This window comes from Bemisia tabaci, chromosome 9, assembly GCF_918797505.1.
Source record: "Bemisia tabaci chromosome 9, PGI_BMITA_v3".
Classification (NCBI taxonomy): domain Eukaryota; kingdom Metazoa; phylum Arthropoda; class Insecta; order Hemiptera; family Aleyrodidae; genus Bemisia; species Bemisia tabaci.
This window is the reverse complement of record NC_092801.1, coordinates 20246594-20264789: the sequence shown is the minus strand read 5'-3', so window position 1 is coordinate 20264789 and position 18196 is coordinate 20246594. Positions and strand designations below refer to the sequence as shown.

The window sequence follows — 18196 nt, the reverse complement described above, 5'->3', positions numbered from 1 at the left end:
ATGATAAAGAATCGATTAATAAAGTGTTCGCTGCGAACACCCTGTTTATCGATCCTCTTCCATAGGTTTAAATGGCATAACAATCGATTCATCGCAAAGCACGCCACGCCACTGCATCCGAGGCAGAACATTCGTCCTAGAATTTCCCTCAGAATTCAGCGAGTCTCAGGGATGCGTGTGCCGAACCACAGTGCGACGGCCGGCCTATCTCTCTCGCCAAAAATATCCCTATGATGAAACCGACGCCTCCACTGGACCCTCCCCCTCTGGCCACTACACTCCTCCCTTCCCCTCCCGCGGAGAATTATGCCTCCGTTTTCCGAACAATAATAAATATTTCAGCATTATAAACAATTCTTGTTTATTTATAGGTTTTATCTTGTTGCTTAGTCAACGCGCTCGCTCGGCGTATGAATTCGGCTACGCTCGCCGTGCGATGCGTCAAGCCCGCGAAATTCGAATATCTGTCCGTCGCAAATCCTTGCCAGAGTCCATTTATACTGAGAGTTGAGACAATTTGAATCCATTTCTTCTCCAGATTCTTCTCCATAGATTTAATCGGCAGATGAATCGATTTATCGCAGAGCACGCCACGTCACTGCTATGGACAGTCGCATAAATGAAATCGATATTAAATTCTTCATCAGCGATTATTGAAAGTTTAAAGTAGCCCGATGCGATATATTGCATGGTTAAGATGGCCATGGTTGTCTTTCCGTGCCAGCATAGTGCCGTGCTAAGGAGGACTGTCGTATGAACCTCCTGGCAATGCCCAATTCCCTTTGATGAAATATCTATTTACTGAGGCTGTTCTAGATATTTTGTTTCAGAAAGTTTTCAGACAATTTGGTTCGCAATTTAATCTAAAATATCTGAAAAATCCAAAAGAGCTTACAGAACGGAGACAGGACTTCAGGAATGGGTTGATCAAGATTACAGCAAACTTCCGATTTGTGTAATCTTTATTCCCGTTTGTGACATCTATAAGCCGTGTTGTCTCAACTAGAGTCCTTGTATACTGAGAGTAAAGAAAATGTGAATCCATTCTTGATTGGTTCCCGTATTTTAGGCCTTCGCAGTGTCACGCACGGGAATACAGATACCATTTTCACCAATTGCAAATATTATAATCTGGAATGGGCCGGGGAATTACGGGTTCGGCAAGGAACAAAACAAACGGAATGAGAGAAGGAACGGAGAGAGGAATTTGAGAATGGGCCGATCAAAGATTAAGAAAAACTGTCAATTTGTCTAATCTTTATTCCCGTTTGTGACTCCATGAGGGGGGTGGGGGGGGGGGGGGGGGGTTGCCTTAACTCTCAGTATAAAGTGACTCTGATACTTGCTAGCAGTCGCGTGGCGTGCTTTGCGATCCATCGATATTTCCCCATTTGAAGCTGTGGTAAATAATCGATTATTAAGGTGTTTGCTGCGAACACCCTGTTTATCGATGCTTTTCCATAGGTTAAAATGGCCGATCAATCGATGGATCGCAAAGCACGCCACGCCACTGCTTGCTAGACTGAAAAGAAAAGTTGTTTCTTGATGCAAAAGGCTTAAAAATCAAAATGAGCGTAGCAGGAAGATTGACTGACATCGGATTGCAGTTAGCAAAAAGGAACCAGCACGGAAACACTGTTTTCAAAATTGTGCAACTTCTCCTTCTCTTTTAAAAATACTTAATATATGTACAGTATTCAAATTTAAACAATCATTGTCCTTTAAAATAAACAATTATTTGGTTGGAAGCTAACTATTTGCTATTCTGGTAGATTTTTGGATAATCATGAAGAAGCAACATTTTCACAACACGCTTTTTTGACGTATGTCCTTATCCTTTACCTCATAAAAACAAGACTGCGTGACGCTCTCCTCGACCCCCACCCCACGAGAGCGTTACGTATTTTATGAGCGGCCAATCGCGTTTTTACGGACAGCCACTTAAAGATAGCGCAATCAAAACTGTTGGCCGTAAATGCAGAGGGGCCGTGCAGGGTGGCAAAATTTCATGAAAAATAAATTCTCGAAATTTCACCTGAAATATTTCCTGAAATTTTAGAAATGTATGAAAGATATTGAAAAATACTGGTTCCTTTTTAAGTTTCGGAAATTCGCGACTTTCTTCTATTTTTGTGTGTTTGACTGCGGGTTGCATACTCCAGCCCTTGCAGCCTGATTGTTGAAATTTTGTGTCCGTCAGCTGGACATAGCGGGTGGAATTTCTGAGCTGAAGCTGAAGGCACCTCTTACGTTTCCGAAAGTATGTCGTCCATTCCACCTGACAAAGGTACGATAAAGCAGCGATAAGATATAGCCGACCAATCACCCCTGGTGAAAATTGGCGATAGGAGCTGCGTTTCAATATACCATGGGAGTTCTTACAGCCGACTGAAGAAGGCGATAGAAAATCATATAGCTGGCTGTAGAAAGTGGAAAAAATCATACGGTCGGGCTACACGAAGCGATAAAAAATTATACAGCCGGGCTATAGTTCCTTTCGCCGGGCTTTACACTTTATCGCTTGGATGTTGCTTTTTCGCCATCGGCTATAAAAGGTTATAAGAAATTGTGTAGAAATTCATGTGCTTTGTAAATCCTTAAGTTTGTGCGGAATCACCTTAATATTTACAAAACGCACATTATGTTTTCCTTTACTACATATTTTTCTTCATCAATTAAAATGAGAGTAATCCGTACAGAGTGTGCAAACATTTCAAAGTCATGAGTTTAAAAACGCTGACTCCACGAGATTAAATATTAGAGCCTAACACAAAGCGGAGCGGCGGCGCACTGGCGCCTACAAACCTAACAGGGATACTTCACGCATTACGCAATGCGTAAAGTATCCCTGTTAGGTTTGTAGGCGCCAATGCGCGTTCAGCGCTGGCTGCCCGCCCGCCGCGCCGCCGCGTACCACGGCGCTTGTAGCAACTATTTCACACCAGAGGTATTGCACAGTATCATACGAAATTGAAGGCGCTCCAACATATTAGGAATGGCAGGCATCCTTCAAAAGTACGGAGCTTTACTTGCAAAATAAATCAAGATACTACGGCCCAAAAAGAGAGCGGTAGTCCAAAAACTCACTTAATCCTAGCATCCGTAATTACTAACGTTTCGCATACACTATATAGCCAGGCTGTTGCTTAATCGCCATCGGCTATAAAAGACTATAAGAAATTATGTTGCCGGCTATAAAAGCTATTGGAAATCCTACAGCCGGCTGTAGGTCTATGGTATTTTGGAACACAGATTCTACTGCCAATTTTTACCAGGCACGCCCCGCCTTTTAACCTATGTCATCTAAGTCTACCCGACGAACACAAAATTTCAACAATTGGGCCGCTGAAAAGTATGAAAAATTTCATAGCCTCGTGAAATTTCCTGAAATATTTCACTGAAATTTCACGAGGCAACATAAATTCTTGAAATTTCACCTGAAATATTTTATGAAATTTTAGAAATGCATGAAAGATATTGAAAAAAACCGTTTCCTTTTCAAGTTTCGGAAAATGTAAAAATAGTGACTTAATAGCGAGGGAAATATTTCATGGCCTCGTGAAATTTTCCGAAATATTTCACTGAAATTTCCAATCTTTCATTTCTTGCTTGCGTTTCATGCCACCCTGGGGCCGTGCCCCCAAGTCACGCTGCCCAAGAGAATGAAAGTTGCGAATTTCCGAGCGCCACCAACCCTCAACCCCCCTTCTTTCCCTGTCTAACCCCCCTTCTTTCCCTGTCTAACCCCCCTTCTTTCCCTGTCTAACCCCCCCCTCCCCCATCCTCCCGCACGAACAGAACTATTTGACCGTGGGTGGACCGTAACCGCGCACTTAGCCCGCCTGCCACAATTCGTCGGAGGGGGGGTGACAGGGGGAGGCTATCGACAGCTGTTGGAGGCGCGAACTGCCATTTATAAATAATGCGACCACGAGAATCGTCTGGGCGGGAGGGGCGGAGAGTATGATTTCATATTTTTGATACATGCCCCGAGCGTCGCGTCGGATGGACAGCGTAGGACGGATCGCTGGTTGTTTTCCCGCCCAGACTTGAAACAGTTCGGTCCAGTGGCGAGGCGTTTGCGATGTATCGATTGTTATAACATTTAAACCTATGGAAAAGGATCGATAAACGAGGTGTTCGCAGCGACTCCTTAATAATCAACTCTTTACCATAGCTTCAAGTAGGAATATATCGATAATCGATCATTGAAGAATTGAGACGTTCGACAGGGATCCAGTCCCAAAAATAAAGTTCTCTCTGACACACGTATCGGGGTTTGGAATGTTTGTTATTTTTCATACTATCAGCTTTTATTTTTTTTTCTGGCGCACCGCATGAAGGCGAAGAAAAAAAGTTCGTAAATTTCGAACACCGAAGGTTTTCGGTTAAGGGTCGTTTAAGTATTACCGGGGTGTCTACAAGTCCGGAATTTCCGGGAAGTCCGGGAATAGTGTTGATTTTTAAGGGCGGTCCGGAAGTACTGAAAAAGTGCAGAAATTCCGCAAGAAGATCCGGAATTTTTCTGTCATTTTTGGCGCAATTTGAGCGAGAAATTCAAAATTTTGAAATTTTTCGAATTTCGTCAAATGGAGGTACTGAAAAAGCACTGACTTTTTCCGTTGAGGAGGTACTGAATTTCTTGAGCATGTACTGGAAAAGCACATAAAAAGTACAGATTTAAAACACTTTTTCCGATTTTTTAACCCCCCCCCCTCTCCCTCTCTCTCCCTCCCTCTCGCCCTCCACCTCTCTGCTTGCAAATTAGAAAACTCGGATGAAATGGAGAAAAGTGATTCCTCTGTGGAGAATTTTGAAAAATGATGCTACTTTGATATCATGGTTCATCTTTATTTCTGTGTGCTTTTTGGTGAAAGATGGAGTTCTTTTCAATCGTCTTTACTTCGTCTTTCCTTCATCTCTTCTCCGTCCCTTCTTCCTTCTCCTTCTTTTCATCTTCTTCTCTTCCTACTCTTCTATCTCCGCCCCTTCTTTTCTTCCCTTTCTTCTTCTCTGTCTTTCCTCCTCGTCTACTTTCTTTTCTTTGCCCTCTCCGTGACTAACCTCTAATCTTCCGACGGGACGACTACGACCTAATTCCGAGAGTAGGATTTATGGTTTGAAATTTCCATTTTTTACTAAGCCCAGTTCACACAATCAAACTTTTCATTCAACTCTTGGATTCAACTTGTCTCATGAAAGTTGGATAGTGTGACACTGACGCGAGAAAACGACAATTTGATGAAAAATTGAACAGACACTTGAATGTAACGTCACATTCAACTTTTCGTTCAACTCTTTATCCAATTGGTTAGAAAGTTGAACGGAGGGTAATTGAATCAAATGTTCTCTAGTTCAACTTTCCATCCAACTTTTCGTTCAATGATGTCGGATGAAAAGTTTGATAATGTGAACTGGGCTTTGGAAAACACAATAAAGTAGGCTGTTCAAAGTGACGTTCCAAATTTCAGGAACTAATCAAAACGTGTATTCCAATACGAGCTACGTATCAACCGATGGCCAACGAAATGATAGTTCCACCGCCAGACGTGATCTCGGTTCGAGGTGGTGCATGACGCTGCGGCGCAACCCTGAACTGAAGTCTTCGGAACCGCTGCACATTAATTTTCATGCTCGTGTATGGGAATTCTGACTGCGAATGCTGAGAACAGACGCTTTATGTTGGACTTTTTGCCAGATATTCTGCGCACTATTACTCATTTTTTTGGCGCGGAGTAACGATCATAACGGAATTGCAATGTGCTAATAGTGCTCCTGCTCCCGAGGCTCTTAAATTGAACGATTTTCTGTCAAACGGAACTATGTGCATCATGACGTGAGCCTTATCATGCGTGTATTCTTATGGGTCTCAAGGCGCATGTCTTAATGCACTTAGTTCCTTTTGACAGAAATACGTCCAATTGAACGATTTTACGCCACAGAGACTCGACGGAATTCCCCATTTGAATATCAGTAACTGAGTCCACCAATTTAAACGAGGGCTCTTTCGAAAATGTGGATAGGTTCATTCGATAGTTACATCCCGTCGCCAAAAAGTAATGCCATCAATTTTCCGAAAGGGCCCTGGTGCGGACTTTTATCACATATACAGTCTTCAATTATGTAAACTCGTACAGTATAAGCGTCACATTTAACTTTAATAGGTCTGTTGGGCACGTGAGATACAGCCAATTAAGTGGATGATCCTCAGCTAAAATCGAACGAGAATGACGTAGTGCGCCTCAGAAAAACGAAAAGCCTACTCTGAAAATAAAAATTATTTACTTTGTCGCCAAGAAATCTTTTTTCTTGAATCATCGATGATGGCACTGAATCTTGGCGTCTAAAAAACTGGGATTCATGAGGGAATGAAAAATGTCAGGGAAACATCAGGGAATCTGTTCCAGAAACGGGAATCTCTTCTTCTAACGCCTGGAGGCCATTTTGTTTTCAAAATTTGTATTGTGGAAATTTTAAGTTTCTGTTGTTATTTGTGTTCATGATTTTGCACCGGAACCACCATTTTTGACCTACTGAAGGACGAATTTAAATCTTCAAATTATCATAATAATAGAGAACCTTTCATTGACCAGATAATATAAACCGCAGGTACCTCCATCTCCGTACGCTGCCGTGTTAAGGAAAAACGCCGTATAAGCCTTCATGCGTTGCCAAGTTTCCTTTGATAAAATACGAATTTATTGGGAAAGTTATGAATATTTATTTCTCAATTTTTCAGACAATATCGTTCGCAGTCGAATACAAAGTATCTGAAAATTTCAAGAAAAAATATGCATAACTTCTTTCGCAAATAAACAAATTTTCGGAGGAAATTTGGCAACTCTCGAATGTTCATACGGCGTTTTTCCTTTGCAGGGCAGTACGTAACTGCTGTATTTCACAGTGTGGTATTCAAACAGCCGTTTGGCGCATCTCTAATCCTTGAAATCCTTTGTGTGCCTGTCGGTGGCGTGGCGTGCTTTGCGATGTATCGATTGATCTATCATTTAAACCTATGGAAAAGGATCGATAAACAGGGTGTTCGCAGCGAACATCTTAACAATTGATTCTTCACCATATGTCTAAATTGTATACCAATCGATACATCACAATTAACCACAGGACAAGGCACGAATTTCAGCATTCTGATCATGTTTTTTAACCAATAACCCCACGTAGAACACGATGCGCACAACAAAAATTATCGAAATCAACTCCTTACGAAGATATTTAAAAATTCCTGATGTATGAATTCAAACCACTCGCTCATTAAAACTCAATGCCCTGCATGATTCACATGGTGCGCTGAAAGTTATCATGACAGTCTCTCCGATATAAAAATCTGGCAACCTCAATCTTGACGCTTTGGCTCAGCTGTAGCAAATTGCTTATAGTTTGAACAACACATGGTGGGAAATGAACATTGCTCGATTGAGAAGCTTGCTGAAACCGTTGTAGTGGGCGATTTGACCCACGTAGAGCTTTGAGTTTCTTATGAGTGAGCAGTTCAAATTCCTCGTAACCAATGTGAAATAAAAACTTTAATATCTTCGTTAGGATTTTGTTTCTTTAGTTTTCGGTTCGCGAATCGTGCTCCATGTGAAATTCTGGGTAAGAAACATGTTTCAGATTGCTTAAATTCGTACCTTGTCTAGTGGTCCATTCACCTGGTTGCTGTTCACATTCAATCCGGAGGGGTAGACTCCGAGAAAATCGGCCGGTTGGTTTCCTTTTAAAAAAACATAAAATGATTGGAAATTTGCAACGTCAAAAACAAAGTTGCGCATTGGTCAACCACAGCCATCAATTTGCTTTTCATGCCCAGTATACTAAAGAGGAAAGGAGAGAAACTCAAAACTCTTCGATGATTGTAGCTTCAGAAGAAATCTGTGCGATTCTGCCGCGACGCGCCTTCATTTCCATGCGACACTTCCCGCGTCGTTGCGAAGTTGATTTAGTTGCGTGACCTAACGTAACCTAGCTCGAGTCTACTGTTTGCGGTTCTACGCCCTTGCGACGAAGTTGAATCGGGTCGTAATCATCAATTGAAGTGGATCAATACCGGAAGTAAAAAAATACGCAGATACGAAACATATTCTGCTGCATTGTTGATTTCTTTTCCGATTTTCAATTAAGAGCGAGAATTGTACGCCTTCAAGCGTATATTAACCCAATATTACCCATCACACTGGAAAAAAAAATCGCTTAGATCTAGAGTTCAGACTCTTGAGAACAATGGCAAGAAAAAATACTCTTGATTCAACCGACTTTTTGCTTGAATCAAAAGGAAATCCGCTTAAACTAAGAGACTTGGTTCTCGATTCAAGCAAAAATCCAATTCAATCAAGAGCTTTTTTTCTTGTCGAGTTTTTAAGAGTCTGGACTCTAGATCCAAGCAACTTTTTTTTCCAGTTTAAAACTGTCAATGTGCGCTCCAGGTTATCGGTAACTAATGTTTATAAATGGGCTTCTCGATCGCAACATCTATAAATCTTTGAGTGTGCTCTTATCTTTCTTATTTCTCAAAGAGGAGACTGGGCGAAAATTTCAGATAGGCGTTTCAAGGTGGAAGTAGTCGAAAAATAAAGTAATCATTTTTCTTCGAGTTTGTATTACGTCAATTCTGGGTGGTTTCTGGGATCTAAAAACATGATATTAGAGAAGCTTTTATCGACCAGATAAATGAAACGTCAGGAACTTTTTCGGCGTTTAAACTGTGTACGTGCGCCAAGCATCGCCTGAAAGATGAAAATCATCCGAGAACCCTGGGTCCCTGATGGTATCTTCACTATCCTCATAGAGAGGGAACCATGGGACCGTTTATACAGGGTTGGTTAAATCGAACGGTTAATTTTCAGGTTTGCATGGTTTCGGCCCTAGCTGAGGTTTTACGAATTATATTTTTGGGGAATCAACAGCTGAAGCATGCCTCAAGGTGTATTTTGCATGAATCCATTTTTCCTGAAAATTCAGTCCAGGGTGTCTAGCATCAGGATTGTCCCGATTTTCCCGATTCTATCAGGATTCGAAGTCCATCAGGATTTGAGGAAAAATCGGTCGTAAAATCAGGATTTGAGAAAAGTCGGCCGTCCGATCGAATTTTTTTATGGAGCTATTTTCGTGAAACTAAAGTTTCTCCGCCAAAAATCAGAATTTCATCAGGATTTGGAAAAATTATGAAATCAGGATTTAGCAGTCAAAAATCAGGAAAAATCAGGATTTTATCAAGACTTCCCCAAATGAAAAAAAAAACTAGACACCCTGTTCACGGAGAAACCAGTGTTTGAGTAGATTTTGTTCGATTATTCTATGATTACTCAAGAATACCACATTTACCCCTTTCTCGCTGAAAATCTCATTTCATATCCAGGTCTGAGAGTCCTCCTTCCTGTTCTGACTTTTCATTTCCACGATTATCTTCGAGTTCCCATTATTGAGAAATTTTGTATCGGATAACTTCCTAGGCCTGATCGTAAAGTTGGCAACGGCGAGTGCCTGTAGGGAGTCTTGCGACAAATTGTCCGCCCGGTCAAATTTATCATCCTTCAGCCTCCCAGCGTTGCCAACCCGCCTAAAACTCCCAAATCGTTTCCGCCATTCAGATCCACGCTCGATTTTTGTTTCAATCGTTATTCCGAAGCGCGGGGCTTCTTCTAATCCGGAGTTTACTCTCTCGATTAAAAGTGAGTTTTCGCAATCCTCGTCTACTCAGTCTTGATTTAAAGCGGATTTCTTCGGATCCGCCGGCCCCGACAAATCCGTGACATGTGCAAGCGAGTGTGGGCTAATTTTCGGTCATAACTTTATTGGAGCGGCAAGCGAGATTGCCACTCTTACCCTGCCTTATAGCATACGGAAAACAAGATTGTTTTCTGAATATCTCACTCTATAGCCCTGGATAGACGATCAAATTCCCGAACCAATTCCGATCAAAGTAGCATCAAAGTGTCGGAAGTCATCAGTCTTAAACTCATTAATTTGCTTCATTTTAAAATGAAAACTTGGCAGAAATGTTTCCTGTGGCAGGAAATGATGAATGGTGGCACTCCGTTCTGATCTTACTTTGAACGAAAAAGTGCGGCCCGTCAAAATTTGATGGTAGATGGTGACCACCAGTCATCAGCATGTCTACTTTAATCGGAATTGGTTCGGAATTTGATCGTCTATCCAGGGCTTATTCTTTCAGGAACAAGTATTTTGTAAATCGTTCAACAATTTTCTCAAGTCATTGCCGGAAAAACTCGGGCTCTAGTAAAAGTTTTCGAAATGTTAAAAAAAAGGTTTTATGTTTGGTTTTAAAAGTGAGAAATCAAAATATTCTAAGAATATTATTAAGACACCCGTTTTTAAAAACTTTTTCGAAGTGTAAAACGAGAGAGGAAGAGAGAGGAAAAAAAGAATTCAATAACTATTTTTTTATCCATCCCGTAAATATCACAAAAATGTTTTTTTTTCAATTTTGAAAAATTTATTTAAAACTTGCAATGTCTTTAAATCGCGTTTAAACCTTTATGAACAATTTTAAATAATTAAAAGGATGACCGTAAAATATATTCAAAACACATGTGTCACCATCGCTCATACCCTCAAATGTTGCAAAGTCGTTTTTTAAATATTTTGGTCGCTTTCTCGTCTTAAAGACTCGCCTGTAAAATAAATCATTGGTTTTAGAGGAAACTATCTTTTAAAAGTAACGGTGTTTTAGGGTGAGAATTTGAAAGTCTTGCTGTGATGTTTGTCCAATCAGTGCTTTTTTTGTTCGTGCTGATAACCCTGTAACGAGATCTCTGCGGTAGGTGCGATTACACTCTAAATATCTCAGAAACCCAGCATGGCAGCTGGCTTCCCACACCGTGAAAGTTTTTTCGACGGTCCACGCTATTTCTCGCATATTGATGATTGATGAGCAACAAGTCCAGCAATTTGTTCGGCTACTGAGATTTAGTTTGACAAACTTCCTCTTCAAACTTCTTAACGTGATTTGCGTCAAATATTTTTGCTCCGTCTGGACTATTTTCGACTCTGATTATAGAATTATCAACTTCATAAACTTTTCAGATAAAGTGGGCTCATTGCAAACTTGAACGAAAGCAAAAAGAAGAGATGTTTATGATAGAAAACGGTTGAAAATCACGATGAGCGCATCGGAGAATACACCCTTAACTTCACAGTCTGCCTTAGAAATATGCGTTTTTTAGCTTCCCGCTTTGGAAACGATATACTATACTGCCTTGCTAAGGAAAAATGCCGTAGGAGCCTTTAGGCGTTGCCAAATTTCCTCCGATAAAATTTAAATTTTCAAGGAAACTGTTTAACATTTTTCTTTAAAGTTTTCGATCAATTTCGTGCACGGTCTAATATATCTGAAAATTTCAAGGAAAAATATGCGTATACCTTACCTCAAAAATACATGTTTTATCCGGGGAAATTCGGCAAATATTGAATGTTCATACGGCGTTTGTCCTTAGCACGGCAGTACAGCACAGGTGAATATTTCGTAAGAGGAGTCGTTCCATCCAACCCTCGCGCACTTGAATGCTGCACAATATTCAACATGGCTGACGCTTTCACGCGCAAATGGACAGTAAGGACAGTGGTAAAAAAAAAAAAACCTCTTGGTTCAAGAGTGCAGTTTCTTGTCGCCGGATTTAAGAGTCTGGACTCTTGTTTCAAGCGGATTTTGAATTGAATCAATGCAAAATCCGCTTGAAACAAGAGTTCAAGATTCTTTTAAATCCGGCGACAAGAAACTGCACTCTTAAATCAATGCACCGCGGCATTGGTCCAAGAGGTTTTTTTTACCAGTGCACCATGGTCAACGCCAGGAATATGTAAATATAAACATCCTGACTCGTCACGAGTGTTTTGTGCTTTCCTTGCGATTTTACGTTTGTATAATTGATTCATATAATACGTAACCATAACCCTCGTGTGCAACAGAGCTGTCTCAAGCACCAAGATTAATATGGTGCTCAATTTCTCTTTCTGTCTTGTGATCCATTAACGTAACAATCCATTGCAAATAGCCGCAGGTTTTACAACAATGCCCGCGACGTTCCCGTCGTTAACTCGTCGTCAGATCATGTTCTCGATTTTTCATCGTGTAAACCCAACAAACCTGACATTATGCCCAATTTTTATTGGCATTTAAGACCCGAGCTTCAATCGGAAATTGATGTTGTCGGCCACTAAAACGGGTGTTACAGACATGCGGGGTCAGTGATCCGGAATGTACGAAAGGTTGTTGTCCCTCTAAGTTAATTCGATGGTGTGAGTCGGCAATCACATAACTCAGTTTGTGACGTTGCAGACTGCCGGTCATACTTTATTTTTTAAACTGAAAACTACCCAACGGCAATTCTTTAAAACTGCCGTGATTTTTTTTCGCTGTGCGAAGAAAATTCTGCAAAAACTTCAAGGAATGATGTCGATTTGTTCTTTTTTTTTTAAAAAAAAAAAATCCTATAGACGGAGATTTGCAGACACCGCATACGAGATGTGTGATTGCGGACTTACGCCGTCGAATTGCACTCCAGTGGGGCGTCGCTCTTTTCGGTGGATCGATTCAACTGCCATTTAAACCTATGGATAAGGATCAATTATCAGGTTATACCTTTATGGTCGATTATTTTGAATATTAAAGTGGGCAATATCGCGGCAGCCGATGATTTACGCTTCGTCACTGATTATTGATATAAGACTGTCAATATCACTGTTTTCTTCTGTGACAGTAGGGAGTCGAGTACCTCTAGGTAAACATCACAAACGCCTTTGAAATTAAAAATTATAGTGTGTGTCAAAGAATCCGCTGAATGATGAAAGAAATCCGATTAATTGCGCGCACCGTGCTATGCGCGCAATGCGTGAAGTATTCACCCAGTCTTGTAGGCGCTTATACGTTCCACGCCGCGCCTCGTCGACTGCACTGTATTCAGCGCAATGCGTGAAGTATTCACCCCGTCTTGTAGGCGCTAACAGCTTTTCATACTAGACGCACTGTTTTGCGCGATTATTCGAACTCGCGTTAGAATAATCGCGCCGTCGAATAATGAAGCTTATAGCCCATTTTGTGTTAAGACGCAGTAGGAGCGTTCAAACATTGCCTCGTTCCTCCCGATAAAATATTTTTTCTGAGAAAAGTAGGAAAGTTTTCCATGCTTGCATTTTTAGATTGAATAGACCATTTAAGAAGGTACAAATTTAAGTATTCGAATACGTTTTTTGTTTTCAAAATTTAAGTTGGAACATAATTCGCCCGATGAAACTTACTGAAATTAACTCGTAAAGAAGATACGAGTATTTAATGTTTCTTGACGCATGATTTCGAACCTCCCGCTCATGAAAACACAATAGACTACGTGAGCCAAATCACACACTAAACGTTGCCGTGGCAGTCTCTGCGGTACAAAAAAATGGCAGCCTCAATCTTGACGCTCTGTTTCAGCTATAGCAAACTATTTACACCTTGCACGAAAAAGGGTGGGAAAGGAACAATGCTTGATTGAGAAGCCTGTCGAAACCGTTGTAATGCGCGATTTGGCTCACGTAGAGAATTGCGTTCCTTTTGACCAGTCAATTCAAATTTCCCGTAAAAAATGTAAAATTAAAGTTAAATTTTTTTTTTATGAGTTGTTTTTGTGATTCTCGATGCAAGATTCGTGCCCTACCGCGAGAAAAAGTGGATGCTAACTTTAAAAAAATGTGCGACAACTCACAAACCGCTGAGTTAACCGCCTCAGCAGTTGTTATAACCATGCCAAGATGTAAAACTAACTGCTGTGGCGGTTAACTCAGGGTTTTGTGAGTTGTCGCACACTTTTTTTACATCCAAAATGTTATGTCAGCATCCTTTTTTCTCGTTGTACGTGAATTTCTGGTTAAGAAAAATGTATCAGAATGCTTGAATTCGTACCTTGTCTTGTGGCCTATTGAAAATCGTTAAGAAGAGTCATTGAGTCAGTCGAGAGCACCAATTGAACGTATTTGAATATAAAAGAACTATATGTATTTTGAAATTAGCCCTGTCATGCATGTATTCTAATGAATCTTAGGGCTCATGTCAGAATGGATATAGTTCCTTTTCATTTTCCTTTAATGTTAATTTTTTATTTAGGAGTTGTTTTTGTAATGTTCGATGCAAGAAATGTGTCCTACGTGAAATTCTCGTTCAAAAAAATGTATTCGAATGCCTAAATTCGTACCTTGTCTAGTGGCCTATTGAACATCGATAAGATGAGTCAGTTCGTGAGCACCAATAACTGGACGTATTTTAATAGAAAGGAACTACATATGGACGGATCTCTGTCAAACGGAATTTTGTGCATTATGACGCGAGCCCTGTTATGCATATATTCTTATGGGTCTCATCAGGGTTCATGTCTTAATGCACATAGTTCCGTTTGACAGAAATACGTCCATATATGTGATTTGACATGAACTGATGAGCCCTGTCATGCATGTGTTCTAATGGATCCCAGGGCTCATGTCAGAATGGATATGATTCCTTTTATTTTCATTTAATGTTAATATCTTAATTAGGAGTTGTTTTCGTAATTTTTGCTGCAAGAATCGTGCTCTCCGTGAAAATCTGGTTATGAAAAATTTATCAGAATGCTTAAATTCGTACCTTGTCTTGTGGCCTGTTGAGCATCGTTAAGATGAGTTAGTCGTGAGCACCAACTGAACGTATTCAAATAAAAAGGAATCATACGTATTTTGACATGAGCTTTGTCATGCATGTATTCTAATGGATCTCAGGGCTCATGTCAGAATGGACACGGTTCCTTTCCATTCAAATGAGATCTCGATCGCGACTGGTTGCCTGCCAACAAGTGCACCAAGGTCCAGAGGCTGCGTGCCTGGTGGCTCGCATTGATGCAACATTAATAGCCCCCTGCCACCGCCCCCTCCTCCTCCCCCTCCCCCTCCCCCTCCGTGCTACACTTGAAAACTCCCAGGTGGAAAAGCCCGCGTATAACGGTCAAGGCATTGTTCTTTGACCTTCGAGTTAAAGCTTCCATCTTGGGTCTTCAAGTTCGGACACGCTGTCATTTTGACACACTTTTAGATTGGGATAGAGTAGAGCACCTAAATAGGGAGAGTATGGACATGTCGAAAGATGAAGGTGTAAGGGCCCAAAAGAGCAGAAAATCATTGAAAACGAAAAATACTACTGCCAATCTTCAAATTCTAATATCGAACCAAGACGGTCAAGAATGTTCATTGATGAGCTTCCTCCCGGAAAAATGAGTAAAAAGTTAAGTCCCTTTATAGAGAGAGTTCAGACAACTTGGCTTATGGATGTCACAAATGGGAATAAAGATTACACGAATCGGACGCGCTTTGTAATCTTTGATCAACCCATTCCCGAACTCCTGTATCCGTTCCCTCTCTCATTCCGTTTGTTCCTTGCCGTACCCCCAGTTCCCCGGTCCATTCCAGTTTATAATCTTTGCAATCGGGTGAAAGTGTAATCTTTATTACCGTTTGTGACATTGTGGAAGCCTAAAATACGGGAACCGATCAGAAATAGATTCGCTTTGTCTTCCCTCTCAGTGTAGAGGGACTCTAGTAAAGATCAAAGAACTGAGTAAAATACGTGCTTTAAAAACGTTGGGTCGTAACAATTGTAATAATAAATTATTCTGAATAATTTGAGTTAGACTACTCTTTTGGGCTCCATCACCTAACCTGAAAATTACCGATATGTCCGTATGTCATGGAGCTTTAAGGGCTCAAACGAGCAGCTTCCTTATGAACACAAATTATCCAGAGTGAATTATTAATACAATGGATCTGTTACACGCAAGAGATACAGCCAACTGAATATATTTTCTAAGGATAAATTCGCCCGATAATTACGTTAGACACGTCAAAAATTCGTATTGTCCTCTAGTTCAAACCATGCTACCTCCTTTATTATGCCAATTGAAAAGCAAATCTAAAATATTGATTATTAAACTTTATAGAATTATTTTGATCGATAAAGTCCACCCGCGCAGTGACGAACGTTAATCGACAAACAATCCGTTGAGTTGAAGTTTCAATCATCGGTCCACATTTAGGGAACGTTCCGAATCAGAAAGAGATCCACGATACATTCGGAGATGGAACTAAGCGCTAAATGCATCAATGCGGAACTTCAACCTGCTACTATTTCTAAGAAGATGGGTGTTCACTGCGCTAGAAACAAACAAAATCATCTCATCTTGCGTCTGAAATGCAGCTTTATTTTGACACTCTGTTTAAGATGCTGCTTGAGTAGGTGCATCTCGACGGATTTGCTCAGTTCGAAAGATCGTGCGGAGAGAGCTATTTTCGGAAATAATGCAAATATTTTCGCGGTTTGGTATTCGATTTGATTTTTTAATCAAAGGAGCTGAGATAGGAGCATTCCAGTAAACTAATAGGGAGAAACCACGTATTCAAATGTTGGTAACCGGAGGCTGCGATTTGACGCGCTTTTGCGTAGATTCTGAAGATGTTCTACTTACAACCTGCAATAGTGTACAACTGTCTATTCAGGAGCGGTATGATACAGAGTGTCCAGGAATCTACCTGAATAAAAACTCTGCTCTACACTGCCGTGCTAAAGAAAAACGCCGAATGAACATTCGAGAGTTGCCAAATTTCCTCCGATAAAATGTTCATTTTTGAGGAAAGTTGTGATTACGAGTATTTTCCCGTAGACACTCTAAACCAAATTACAAACAAAATTATCCGAGCAATTGAACAAAAAATATTCAAAAATTTTCCTGAAAATTAGTGATTTGTCTAAGGATATTTGGCGAAGTGTGGAAGTTCATACGATGTTTTTCCTTACCACGGCAGTACAGTTGTATCGTGATATGCGTTTTTTCCCCAAAACTTTCTTTGCAGATATAGACCTGTTTTGTTTACACGCGTCTGTTTTTGCGATGAAAGATAAAATACGATCCAATGAAATTGCAGTGAAAAACAGGTTCGGCCATTAAAACCCCCGCTCGGGTCATCCAACGGGCGACAAGAAGACACTTACTCCCCGTTAATGACCGCCCGATCCAAGCGACGAAAATAAAAAGCCGAGATTAACGGAGCGATGACTCAATTTTCGGCAAAATCCCCCGTTTTCGCGGGTCGAGGGTCGTTTGTCGTGGGAGCATTGCGACGGCTCTACCGTGCTGTGGAAGAACGCCGTAAGTGCATTCCGATGTTTCCTAGCTGTCTTCGATCACTTACCTATTTTTTTAAAAAAGAAATAATGAGTATGCTTTTCTTGACATTTTTAGATCCAATAGATAAAATGGAGGGTAAATATTCGCGAAAAAGATTTAAAAAAATGTTTTACAAAATGTTTAAAACAAAAAAAAAAAAAAATAATAATGAGTGTGCTTTTCTTGAAATTTTTAGATCCAATAGATAAAATGGTGGGTAACATTCACAAAAGAGATTTTTTAAAAAAATGAGTAGGCTTGCTGGAAATTTTTAGATCCAATAGATAAAATGGAGGGTAAATATTCGCGAAAAAGATTTAAAAAAATGTTTTACAAAATGTTTAAAACAAAAAAAAAAATTATAATGAGTGTGCTTTCCTTGAAATTTTTAGATCCAATAGATAAAATGGTGGGTAACATTCACAAAAGAGATTTTTTAAAAAAATGAGTAGGCTTGCTGGAAATTTTTAGATCCAATAGACAAAATGGAGGGTAAATATTCGCGAAAAAGATTTAAAAAAATGTTTTACAAAATGTTTAAAACAAAAAAAAAAAAATTATAATGAATGTGCTTTTCTTGAAATTTTTAGATCCAATAGATAAAATGGTGGGTAACATTCACAAAAGAGATTTTTTAAAAAAATGAGTAGGCTTGCTGGAAATTTTTAGATCCAATAGATAAAATGGAGGGTAAATATTCGCGAAAAAGATTTAAAAAAATGTTTTACAAAATGTTTAAAAAAAAAAAAAAAATAATGAGTGTGCTTTTCTTGAAATTTTTAGATCCAATAGATAAAATTTCGGATAATGTTCACGGAAAAAATTCATTCCCTCTGCTGAATGAGCAGAGTGTGCTATATTTCTCATAATGTTCTTTCTAATGTTGTAAATAAAAAAAAAATACCGCCTTACCGTGATATGACGTCTCCGTGACGTAATGGCGGGATTGGCGTGATTGACGTGATTCTGATGACGTGATGGGCATTTCCCATTTAAAACCTTGC

At 40.0% G+C, this 18196-nt stretch overlaps 2 protein-coding genes across 3 annotated transcripts in view; one reads left to right on the top strand and one right to left on the bottom strand.

The window, feature by feature from the left end:
* The window catches only part of bt (projectin protein bent), a 256610-nt gene that overhangs the window by 9971 nt on the left and 228443 nt on the right, over positions 1–18196 (top strand). The window lies entirely within an intron of this gene.
* Positions 1–18196, bottom strand: part of LOC109041376 (rho GTPase-activating protein 29) — a 54301-nt gene that overhangs the window by 26312 nt on the left and 9793 nt on the right. Inside the window, exon 1 of one of the 2 annotated variants that reach the window (XM_072304613.1) lies at positions 14627–14812. The exons of the other annotated variant lie outside the window; for it this stretch is intronic. The gene's annotated coding sequence lies outside the window, so the exon portion shown is untranslated. Of the gene's footprint in view, positions 1–14626; positions 14813–18196 lie in introns of those variants that run through there. 2 annotated transcript variants of the gene reach the window in all.